The sequence below is a fragment of the Malus sylvestris genome, chromosome 8, assembly GCF_916048215.2.
Source record: "Malus sylvestris chromosome 8, drMalSylv7.2, whole genome shotgun sequence".
NCBI lineage: Eukaryota > Viridiplantae > Streptophyta > Magnoliopsida > Rosales > Rosaceae > Malus > Malus sylvestris.
Genome location: NC_062267.1, coordinates 18,791,560 through 18,803,659, shown reverse-complemented (window position 1 = coordinate 18,803,659; position 12,100 = coordinate 18,791,560).

Here is a 12,100-nt window from a genome sequence, read left to right as displayed (position 1 = left end):
CAGTTGGAACCCACGATTTTGGATGAAACAATACATGCAAACTCGTCTCTCAGTGATTCTCATAACCAATCATCTTCCACGCTAGAAAGACCACGACTCTGTAGTCTCCTGGAACTAAGTAACCGAGATATTCCTAAACCCACTTGTGAGGTAGACCTTAAGTGTAAAACTAAATATTCAATGAGTGAATCAACCCAGAACCCGAGAGTGAGGTACCCACTAAACAACTTTATGTCTACCTGTTACCTGTTTGAATCAAATAAGTCATTTGTGAACCAATTGTCTACTGTATATATTCCTAACAGTGTGTAGGATGCCCTAGCAGATCCTAGATTGAAAGAAGCAATGAATGAGGAACTAAGGTCACTGAAGAAGAATGCTACCTGGGAACTATCAAACTTGCCAAAAGGCAAAAAACCTGTGGGATGTAAATGGGTATATACAGTGAAGTACATAGCATATGGAATGGTTGATTGGTTTAAAGCGAGAATAGTAGCAAAGGGATGCACTCAAAAATATGGAATAGACTACACGGACACCTTCGCGCCAGTAGCTAAGATCAATATCGTTCGAGTTCTATTATCTCTGGCAGCAAACCTAGATTGGATGTTGCAATAGTTCGATGTAAAAAATGTGTTCTTACACGAAGACCTAACCGAAGAAATTTATATGGACCTTCCACCAAGATGTACCAGAATAGACATGCGAAATGGAAAGGTATGTAGGCTTAAAAAGTCATTATATGGGTTGAAGTAGTCACCAAGGGCATGGTTGGGTAAGTTCACTAAACCAATAAAGGCGTTTGGGTATAGACAAAGCAATTAGGATCATACTTTGTTCTTAAAGCGCAAGAATGAGAAGATTATGGCACTCATTGTATATGTGGACGACATGGTGGTTACTGGAAATGATTCGGTTGAGTAATCAGAACTGAAGAAGTATTTGTCCACATAGTTCGAAATGAAGGACCTTGGGCCTCTGAAATATTTTCTCGGGATCGAGGTATCGAGAAGCAAGTTTGGGATATTTTTGTCCCAAAGAAAATATATATTGATTTGTTGAAAAAGATCGGGATGTCAGCATGCAAGCCGGTCACTACTCCTTTGATCGAAGGGATGAAGTTGAGTTTAGATCCAAATCAAGTACCAGTAGACAAAGGAAGATATCAAAGGTTAGTGCGAAGATTAATGTACTTGGCCCATACAAGACCAGATCTTGCCCATGCTTTGAGCGTGGTCAGTCAGTATATGCACTATACCGAGAAACAACATATGCAAGCGGTAATGAGGATATTGTGCTACTTAAAAGGAAGTCCAGGAAAGGGACTTTTGTTTAGAAAGAACACGCATTTCAGAATTGAAAGATATACTGATGCTGATTAGGCAGGTTCGATAGATGACCGATGTTCAACATCTGGATATTTTACCTTTATAGGTGGTAACCAGTGAAGTGGAGAAGTAAGAAACAAAATGTAGTAGCATGGTCTAGTGCTAAGGCTAAGTATAGAAGTATCGCTCTTGGCATTTGTGAACTTTTGTGGCTTAAGTTCCTGTTGCAAGATTTGGAGGGGTTAAACATAGTCAGCTAATGAAGTTGTTCTTGACAACAAAGCTGCACGAGATATTGTTCATAATCCGATACAACATGATAGGACTAAGCATGTGGAAGTTGACAGATTCTTCATTAAAGAAAAGCTGGAAGGGAAAGTAATTGAAGTTCCTCCAATCGGGACCAAGGACCAAGTGGCAAACATACTCACTAAGGCCAGCCCTAGTGAGAAATTCTCAAAGTTTTTGGACAAGTTGGGCATGTGTGACATACATACACCAACTTGAGGGGAAGTGTTGACTTTGTATAGATTTCCTATTATTCTGGGATCCCTTTAATCTTGGGTTTCCTAGTTTAGGAGATATTGTCTTGTAATTATCTTGTAATTATTCTTTCCTATTTACAGTAGAATTGTATATGATTATATATACCTCTTAATGAGAAGAATAAAATATATATTCAAGGCTTTCTCTTCTTCACATATGCAATTTAGATATGTGAAAATTCACGAGAAGAAAAGAAAATCAAAAGCATGTTGAAGTCCAATCGTTAAGTGTAGAAAAAGCCTAATCCATGCAATGACTCTAGCTTAGATGAGGAAAAGCGAGTTGATAACGTGTTGGAATTAAAGTATATATAAATATAAGACAATATAGAGATGGGAGGAGAAAACTAAGCCACGAGGATCTTAGAGATCCTCTAATCACATCCGTTTATCGTACATCGTGCAATCAGAAATCATTGTAATTTTTTTATATTTAAAATTGAATATAAATAGTACTTGACAAAAACTGACCGCACAATATACGATGAACGGATGTGATTGGAGGATCCCCGGGATCCACACAAAGAGGATCCGGCGAGGATCCTCACTCAAAACTAAGTATCTTCCTTCTCATTAGCGTGCCTATTTATAAGTGTAGGATTTACATAGAAAGGTATTCAACTATTGAGATATTATATATTGGTCCAAAAAATGAACATCCATATGATAGATATTATGTATAACAATTTGGATTATATTCTTATGGAACTGCCCCTCCAAAAATCACTTCTACATATCCTCCTTGCAAATGTTTTTTCTTAAAAAAAAAAAAAAAACAACAACAACAACTCTAGTGTGCAACTGGGCTTGTGAGATGTTCTTACGAAGAAAGTTAGGGGGCGTTTGTTGCGTCGGATTATCTTGGACTGGACTAGCTTCAAGGACTAAGCTGGATTGGCTTAGACTAGACTAAGCTGGACTAACTTAGTGAAGCGTTTGGTGCAGTGTTGGACTAAGAAGCTGGATAATAACAAATTCTAATATTATATTATTTAATATATAAATTATTAATATTTTATTATGATCTAGGTGACCGGAGATGACAAGGAGTCTATCGGGAGTGGTTGTTGAGCATGACGAGGACGAGAGAGGATAGTCTTAGCTAGTCCCATGGTTCTTGGGGGGTCTCGCTAAGACCTCTTAGTGAAAGGTTTTGTCCATGCTAGTCCCCTTTAGTCTTATTAATGTTAGTCCCAACATGGAACAAACACGGTATTAGACTAACAGCTAGTCCAGTCCGGTCCAGTCCCACTTAGTGAGGGCAAACAAACGCCTCCTTAAGGTTCTACCATAAAATCAATTGGCAATATGAAGAATAGTCTAACTTACTTATAAGGCTTTGCAATGTTTCTCTTTTCATCAATGTGATATTCTTTTACCTTCATATCCTCACACGCCCCCCTCACGTGTAGCGAATTTTAAAGCAAAATACATAGACAACACGAAGTGGGTGACGTGGAGTATGTGTTGCCATTGATCTTCATATATGGGTTAACTTGCTATGTTACCATAAACAAAGTTGAGGTTCAACTATAAAACCAATTGACAATATAAGGAGTAGCCCAACTTACTTATAAGCTCTTGCAAAGTTTCTTCTTTCACCAATGTGAGACTCTTTTACCTTCACACCAAGAGCTTGGTAGGAAATTAATTTGGCATCATCCTGGGCAAGATGCTTTTATACCGCAGAACAAAACTGTTGTTGGTATATATAGTTCATTTTTCTTTTAGAATTATTCAAATATTACAAATTTATTGAGGTTTATAATGTGCCAACAAAAACCTTGAAATATCCAGGTGCACTATGCTTCTTCATCGATGTGTTCAAATTTGATCTGTCGGCCTTGGATACTTTTTGTACCCAGCTTGTATTTTTCCTGGGATTCTAGCGAGAATGTGTGCGGCTCACTCCCAAACTTGCGTGGACTTACTCATACAGTGGGGTATGGATGTGACCCTACGGAAAAGCTCCAAGTGAAGGCATGTGTTGTAAATGTCCCATAGCTAGTCCATGTGCGTGTTGGTTTAGTAGATTCATTGCAAGCATAAAGGAGACAACTTCATTAATTAACATGGTTTGGTTTAAGAAAAACCCTAGCTAACTAGGAGCTTATTAAGTGGATTAATTGACACATTCTGACCCAGAATATTTATCTGGACTTCGAATTGTGCTGTGTTGATCGATACCTAAAAGGTGACGAAACCATAAAGTGTAATAATGTGAAAAGTATGAGTAAATTTAAAACTAAAAGTGACTAAATGCAAAAGTGCGCATGTGAGCATGATTGAACTCATTTCACATGTGATGTCTGAGCATAAGTAAAGTATAATAAAAGTAAATAAGAATTATACCATCAGACGTAATCTCCATTTAAGCTCCGTTTGCACCCACGCGTTCGTAACGTTAAGTACTGCAATGATACACTAAAAGAATGGGACATACATCTCACGATACAATGGTCAATGAAAGTCAACATTCTTGCCTCTTGGGGCATTTTGGTCAATTCACTCCTTTAGAAATAAAAATACCGTAAAATTAGAGTCGGGTCCTAACATTTACTCCATTTAATTGACACAGAATACTAAAAGCAGTCTAAAGTTCACTTGCAAATGAGTTCTAATAAAGTTTCGTTTAGATAGGTCCATTAGGCTTAAATTAGGAGAGATTTTCTTATGTATCCAAAACACAAATATATGATCATAACTTCTACCAATCACAAGTGGGGCTTATGATTTATTTTTTCTTTCTCCTCTCGATTAAGCTTTTAAGTCCTGTCCATTTTTGACCTATGTCTAAGCTTTGGATCAAAAATTTGATCATCAAAGTGTCCATTCTATTTAGAGCTTCTTTCCAAGATTAGTGTGTTTAATCCCAAATGCATTTAGGCTCACATGACATAACTCCTGTCAAATTTAATTAGACTTGTCCTGTCCAAAAAACAGTCCGCCAAATGTGACCAAGTTATGTTTTACCACATAAAATACCAGTGTTGTATTGGACTATATTATTGTACTACACAACCCAAACATTGTGCACACGGTGCGGTACACTATTATTTGGTCCACTCTAGCAAATTTAATACGGTATATATTATCGAACGGAAAAAAAGTTATATAAAATATTTGTGGCATGCTCCGTTACAAGTAGGCCTGGCAAACGGATTGTGTCAGTCGTGTTCGTGTCGTTTTCGTGTAACACCTGTTATCTTAACGGGTCGTGTCGTGTCACACCTGTTATCTTAACGGGTCCTTAACAAGTCGGGTCACCGTTATGACCCGTTAAGAAAAAAAAAATTTCTTAAATTTGCACATACCACACATTGTCACATAAATAATACTTCAAAGCATTAAAACACATTTGTCGTTTAAGGACTACATCTACACTCGAAAATAAGAGCCTCATAAAAAATACATCCATACACTACTAATCTATTACAAATATTAAATGTGCAAGGATATGACAAATGAAACCGTTTTTGTTTTCAAGGTTGTGAAGCATTTCTCAAAAGTTTAAACCTTGCTAATGGAACTCAAAACTTAATGAAAGTGACTCACTAGAGTGTTTATTCGTACTTTCATTAAGTATAACATAAGATTTTGTGGTATCCACTAGTGTAAATATTTTAAATTGAAGATCGAATTCATTCATTGTATTCATATAGGGTCAAGGAGTGTAGTTGTAAAAAATCATCAAAATCGGAGTTAAAATAACCGTTAAATTGTGATTTTTCGTTTATAACCGTCGAAAAGTTTTGTCGCGTTACTTAATCTTTAAATGTTTGTTTTTTGCAATTTTTTGGCGTACAAAAAAGTATGATGGTTACATCGTTGAAACTAGTTTCGTAGAATGCGTATCTCATCAAAACAATAGATTCACTAACACTTAAGAGTTTATTCTTACTTTCATTAAGTCTAACATAAGATTTTGTGGTATCCACTAATGTAAATATTTTAAATTGAAGATCGAATTCATTCATTGTATTCATATAGGGTCAAGGAGTGTAGCTGTAAAAAATCATCAAAATCGGAGTTAAAATAACCATTAAATCGTGATTTTTCGTTTATAACCGTCGAAAAGTTTTGTCTCGTTACTTGATCTCTGAATGTTTGTTTTTTGCAATGTTTGGCATATGCAATCTCGAAGTATATACAAACATGTTTGACGGTTGGATCGTCGAAACTAGTTTCGTAGAATGCGTATCCCATCAAAACAATAGATTCACTAACACTTAAAGATTTTATTCATACTTTCATCAAGTATAACATAAGATTTTGTGGTATCCACTAATGTAAATATTTTAAATTGAAAATCGAATTCATTCACTGTATTTATATAGGGTCAAGGAGTGTAGCTGTAAAAAATCATCAAAATCGGAGTTAAAATAACCATTAAATCGTGATTTTTTGTTTATAAAGTTTTGTCTCGTTACTTGATCTCTGAATGTTTTTTTTTGCAATTTTTGGCATATGCGATCTCGAAGCATATACAAACAAGTTTGACGGTTGGATCGTCGAAACTAGTTTCGTAGAATGCGTATCCCATCAAAACAATAGATTCACTAACACTTAAAGATTTTATTCATACTTTCATCAAGTATGACATAAGATTTTGTGGTATCCACTAGTATAAATATTTTAAATTGAAAATCGAATTCATTCACTGTATTTATATAGGGTCAAGGAGTGTAGCTGTAAAAAATCATCAAAATCAGAGTTAAAATAACCATTAAATCGTGATTTTTCGTTTATAACCGTCGAAAAGTTTTGTCTCGTTACTTGATCTCTGAATGTTTGTTTTTTTCAATTTTTGGCATATGCGATCTCGAAGCATATACAAACAAGTTTGGCGGTTGGATCGTTGAAATTAGTTTCGCAAAATGCGTATTTCATCAAAACAATATATTCACTAACACTTAAAGATTTTATTCATACTTTCATCAAGTATAACATAAGATTTTGTGGTATCCACTAGTGTAAATATTTTAAATTGAAGATCGAATTCATTCATTGTATTCATATAGGGTCAAGGAGTGTAGCTGTAAAAAATTATCAAAATCGGAGTTAAAATAACCGTTAAATCGTGATTTTTCGTTTTTAACCATCGAAAAGTTTTGTCGCGTTACTTGATCTCTGAATGTTTATGTTTTGCAATTTTTGGCATATACAATCTCGAAGTATATACAAACATGTTTGACGGTTGGATCGTCGAAACTAGTTTCGTAGAATGCGTATCCCATCAAAACAATAGATTCACTAACATTTAAAGATTTTATTCGTACTTTCATCAAGTATAACATAAGATTTTGTGGTATCCACTAGTGTAAATATTTTAAATTGAAGATCGAATTCATTCATTGTATTCATATAGGGTCAAAAAGTGTAGTTGTAAAAAATTATCAAAATCGGAGTTAAAATAACCGTTAAATCGTGATTTTTCGTTTATAACCATCGAAAAGTTTTGTCTCGTTACTTGATCTCTGAATGTTTTTTTTTTTTTCAATTTTTGGCATATACAATCTCGAAGTATATACAAACATGTTTGACGGTTGGATCGTCGAAATTAGTTTCGTAGAATATGTATCCCATCAAAACAATAGATTCACTAACATTTAAAGATTTTATTCATACTTTCATCAAGTATAACATAAGATTTTGTGGTATCCACTAGTGTAAATATTTTAAATTGAAGATCGAATTCATTCATTGTATTTATATAGGGTCAATGAGTATAGCTGTAAAAAATCATCAAAATCGGAGTTAAAATAACCGTTAAATCGTGATTTTTCGTTTATAACCGTCGAAAAGTTTTGTCCCGTTACATGATCTCTGAATGTTTGTTTTTTGCAATTTTTGGCATATGCGATCTCAAAGCATATACAAACAAATTTGACGGTTGGATCGTCAAAACTAGTTTCGTAGAATGTGTATCCCATCAAAACAATAGATTCACTAACATTTAAAGATTTTGTTGATGCACAAAACCGGAGGTCTTGGAACAACGTAAATCCGACCGTGAATCTGCATATAATGTAAATAACACAAGATGTATCGTGGTTCACCCCAAGGTTTGGGCTACGTCCACATTGATTGTATTGTATTTCTTTGAGAAGTGAGGGAAAGAACCTCTGTAATGAGATGAGATGTGAGAGGGGTGAGAAGGCTCCAGAAATGGCCTCCCCTAATTGTAAGGGTGAGGGGTCCTTTTATAAAATAAGGACTCCTCACTTATTACATATTTGCCCTTTCATTTACCATATAATTACATTTAAGTTCCTCGAGTATTTATACGAGGTCTAAATACGAGGCCCTAAATATGGTACAAACAGTAGTCCCCCAAGTCTTCAGTCAAAAGAGTCTTTTGGCTGAAGACTTGAAATTCAGTCCATGTGTGGGCCGAAGTAACTAGATGCTGTCTTGAACTGATGCTCGATATGAGGCAGTGCTTAATCTGAAATGACGCTCAACTAAAAGTAGCACACGCTGCGAGGTTGCTCGGCTCATGGCTTATGTTGCCTTGGTTGGCTTGGCTTGTGGCGTTTGAAGGTGAGGGAGTCCCTTTTATAGTATAAGGGCTCGCTCCTCAATACATAAATATGGGCTAGAGTTGATGCTCGCGGTAAGACGGTTGCTCAGTAGGCGGTGTTACTCTCTAATGAAGGTGAGGGAGTCCCTTTTATAGAATAAGGGCTCGCTCCTTAATACATAAGTGATGGGCTATGAGTGATGCTCGAGGCGAGGCGGTTGCTCAGCTGGCGGCGTTGCTCTCTAATAAAGGTGAGGGAGTCCCTTTTATAAAATAAGGGCTCGCTCCTCAGTATATGAATAATGGGTGCTCTCTAATGAAAGTGAGGGAGTCCCTTTTATAGAATAAGGGCTCGCTCCTTAATACATAAATAATGGGCTAAGTCCCCCAAGTATTTTTCATGAGGCCCAGTTGAGGCCCAATATAGGTACATAATGTAGTCCCCCAAGTCTTCGGTCAATAGAGTCTGTTGGTTGGAGACTTCAAATTGAATCCATGTAAGGGCCAAATTGGCGGTTGTTCGGAGGTGGTATTTGTATACCCTGTACTGAAGCTTTGTAGGTGAAGCTTTACAAGTGAAGCTTTGAAGCTAGAGCTCTATAAATGAAGCTTTCGAAGCTGGAGCTTTTGTAAATGAAGTTTTTGAAGATAGAGCTCCGTAAATGAAGCTTTTGAAGCTGATTGACTTGAGTGATGCTCATGAATGTTTATGTTGATTGACATGAGTGATGCTCATGGATGTTGTCATGAGTAATGCTCATGAATGTTAACATGAGTGATGCTCATGAATGTTGACATGAATGATGATCTGAATGTTGACATGAATGATGATCTGAATGTTTATGTATGATTGTCATGAGTGATGCTCATGAATGTTTATGTATGAATGACATGAGTAATGCTCATGTATAATTTGGAGTGCTGGGCGTACTTTTGATCACCTGATTTGTGGCATGAAGGAGAGTACGGGTTGTACATTTCATCACCTGGTTGGTGGCATGAATGGCTAGTTGCCAAATGATATTAGAGTACGGGTTGTACATTTCATCACCTGGTTGGTGGTAATAACGGCAGGCTGCCGAATAATTTTGGAGTACTGGGCGTACTTTTAATCACCTGGTTGGTGGTAATTGCGGCGGGTTGCCGAATAATTGTGGAGTCTGGGCGTACTTTTGATGACCTGGTTGATGCTATTTTAGGCTTATGGGCCTTCGCTCTCCACACAATATTCCAGCCCTTTTATTTTGGGCTTTGCCTTTTTTTTTACCCTCTGATGGGGTTTATACAGATATCTCCAAAAGATACGAAAAATAAATTACATCTTTCAAAAATAAATAAAGCAGTCGTTGGTGCATTGCTTTTGCTTTCTTCTTTCGCTTTCTCTTTAAAGTGGCAACTGCTTGGACACCGAGATTTCTATGGTAATAATGGCAGTGGAGATAATATATATAACAGGTGAGTGTATGGTTGGAGTTCGTGGATGACTCGTTGGTGGTGCCCGTGCCACTGTTTGTGGATGATTGCCTTTGCCTGTTTTTGGATGATGGTGTCTCTTTCTTTTTCTCTTTTTTGCTTTTGCTTTTGCTTTCTTCTTTTGCTTTTGTTTCCCACTTGTATAATAACATCATGTATGTAATCGGAATCACCATGCTGGCTCCAATGAGATGTTGTACCGTTATGTCGATCTTTGAGCATATCGACCCGACCCCGGCAAGTAAAGATATGTGCGGAGCAGATCCCCCCAGTTTATTCTTCCTCAGTCGTCCAAGATAGTTCTGCATTCGCCATCTCCTTGTAGAGAGAAGAGCGAAGATTGAGCTCCTGAAGGATGAGGAATCCCATAGAAATGTGTGGAACTTTCTAGAAGCTTCGAGAGCCTGTCAGCGTACAGGTGCTTTTTCCCTGTCTTTGGCATTAACATCACCAGAGAGTTAACTGCCAAGGATCGGACAGACAGCCTCGCCCTACTTCACCAGGGCGTTAACCGTCAGGGATCGGACAATGGAGGTTAATTCAAATGAGAAAATGGACTCGATCTCGGGCTATAGATCCGATATCGCTTGGTACAAGTCCAAAACACGAAACATTTTCTCGGGAGAAAGTTGGCGTTTAACCAGTTCTTGATCTTTGTCTTCAAAACTTTCCATTGTGCCCCCGCATTGGGATCGTAGTGCGAGGGCCATGATGTCCTCGTTCGAGGCGCCGATGGCGATGGCGATGCCGGAGCCGGCGAGGGCCTCGGCGTGATAGACTTTGAGGGATCTGTGATTGGCCCACTGGCAGGCGAGGGAAACGTCGGGATTGAGCTAAGCGTTGCCCCAAGAGACCAACCGGAGATTGACGACGGAGATGAGACCTTTCTGGAAGGTCTTGACCAGGTGGTTGACAATGAAGTCTTGATGAGTCCAGTTTTCTTGTCAATCTAATATTTCACCTTGCTTCCTTTTGGGATTTCGATAACACAGTTGAAAATCTTAGGAGCTCTAGGTCCGATTTCAAGGTCATGCCACGGGTGAGCAGCGATAAACCTCCTGGTCATGGATGAAAGTATCCTCTCATTAAGAGGTGTATGCGAGGAATAATCATGATGATAGGTGACATGGGGTTCCACAATTTTTTGAGGAGGCTCAAATTTCTGAACTGTCTCAATTGGTGGGGCCATATCGGCGGAGGAACGGAGCTGTAAATCCGTCGGCGGAGCGAGGAGAAAACTTCGAGAGGAAGAGAGTGCATATCTGATACTCAAGATCATATGCGGTAAAATATAGAGGTGGTTGATGTCCATTCTCCAGGAAGCCTTCCAGATCTTAGAATGTCACAGAGAACCTGAGTATCCCTACCCCAATCCACAGGATTGCTGACAACAAAAGCTGGCGGCGTTCGCCGGGAAGTGCCGAGAAGTGCAGGAGATCGTACTCTGAGGAGTCGGCGACGCGAGATAGTACTAACATCTGGGATTTCAAAGGATTTTGGACAGTCTGATCGAGCTCAAGAAACAGATCATTCGTCTCTCTACACATTTTGAGCTCCACAAGTTAGGTTTGATGTTTATTACCGTGATGGACGGTAGAGATTGAAGCAATAGAGAAGCTCATTGCGAAATAAACAACGATGAGTTGAGGTTTTCTTGAGTTGTGTTGTGTGGTGTTTGGAGATTTGAAATGGGTGTTTGGAGGTGAAAAAATGAGAGAGAACCGACATAGTTTTTTGTGTCGTTTCCCACAGACGGTGCCAAATGTTGATGCACAAAACCGGAGGTCTTGGAACAACGTAAATCCGACCGTGAATTTGTATATAATGTAAATAACACAAGATGTATCGTGGTTCACCCTAAGGTTTGGGCTACGTCCAGACTGATTGTTTTGTATTTCTCTGAGAAGTGAGGGAGAGAACCTCTGTAATGAGAGGAGATGTGAGAGGGGTGAGAAGGCTCCAGAAATGGCCTCCCCTAATTTGAGGGTGATGGGTCCTTTTATAGAATAAGGACTCCTCACTTATTACATATTTGCCCTTTCCTTTACCACATAATTACATTTAAGTCCCTCGAGTATTTATACGAGGTCTAAATACAAGGCCTTAAATATGGTATAAACAAACTTCATCACCTTCAAACACCCCCAGTGAGGACTCAGAGGAACCAAAATACGTCTCATTTTCATGGAAAGTGACATCGGCAGTTATAAACAATTTCTTGGTTGGAAGGT